The 1,020-nt window shown below is 23.6% G+C and overlaps 1 long non-coding RNA gene across 1 annotated transcript; it reads left to right on the forward strand.

The window, feature by feature from the left end:
* The first annotated feature begins 6 nt into the window (after positions 1-6).
* LOC126910065 (uncharacterized) lies at positions 7-428 on the forward strand. The gene is made up of 2 exons (XR_007705175.1): positions 7-205; positions 274-428. It is a non-coding gene; the product is annotated as an uncharacterized LOC126910065 (long non-coding RNA).
* The last annotated feature ends 592 nt before the right edge of the window (positions 429-1,020 follow it).

Raw genomic sequence — 1,020 nt, forward strand, 5'->3', positions numbered from 1 at the left:
AATAATCAATATTACCCAATTCCTAGTCATTTTGTTAATAAATTTAATATGCTCGCTTATATATTTAAAAAATTTGATCAACATAAAACCGGAAGAATCACTATTGATTATTTCATGTATATCATCAAAAAAGTTCTTGTTAATGATATAGTACAAGCACATATATTAAAGAGTTTATCTGGCGTAAAAGACGTTTGTTATGAAGGTACGTATCAATTTTTACTTAGACATTTTCATTACATGATTTAACTAACATAATTTATTTTATATTAGCATGGTTATTGAAAAAAAGAAAAGATGTGTATGAAAGCCAATATGGTCTGAAAGGCTTATATATGAAATTTATAACTTCGATAGCATAGAAAAAAAAGTTTTTAATTTATATAAAAGTACTTGTTTTTTAAAATAAATCATATAATTACCAAATACTTTTACATTTCTTAATAAAATATATAATAAAACAAAAACAAAAATTATCAACTGTATACATAGAATTATAACTACTTAGGTTACATGAATGAATACTTAAATTATATTTTAATCACTTGTTGGAATTATCAAAAATAGGTTAAGAAAATAAAAAATATTTTTAATTAAAGAATCAGAATACAAATACGTTTTTCAATTAAAAGTGTCATTCATTCTTAAAATTTTGATCACTGTATACTTTGCCAAATTTATCAATTTATATAAAATTTACCGTATTGTTCACTCAGCCGAAAATTATTTTAATTACTTGTTAGATTTATCAAAAATAGGTTAAAATATGTTCGATCTACGTATGCGCGCTGACAAGTCGCCGGCTTACAAGAAAAATTATTATAAAAACGATACAGTCATAGTGGACATCATATATGATCTACTNAACGATACAGTCATAGTGGACATCATATATGATCTACTATAGTAGATTTTAATATTCGCATTTATTATTATTTTATTTATTTATTATATGTATTGAACGAGTTCGCAACATTTGGTCCATCGAGCCGCATCGATAAATTAGTATATAATTTAAAT

The sequence above is a fragment of the Daktulosphaira vitifoliae genome, unplaced genomic scaffold, assembly GCF_025091365.1.
Source record: "Daktulosphaira vitifoliae isolate Bord-2020 unplaced genomic scaffold, ASM2509136v1 Scaffold_3718, whole genome shotgun sequence".
In the NCBI taxonomy this organism is placed as follows: Eukaryota; Metazoa; Arthropoda; class Insecta; order Hemiptera; family Phylloxeridae; genus Daktulosphaira; species Daktulosphaira vitifoliae.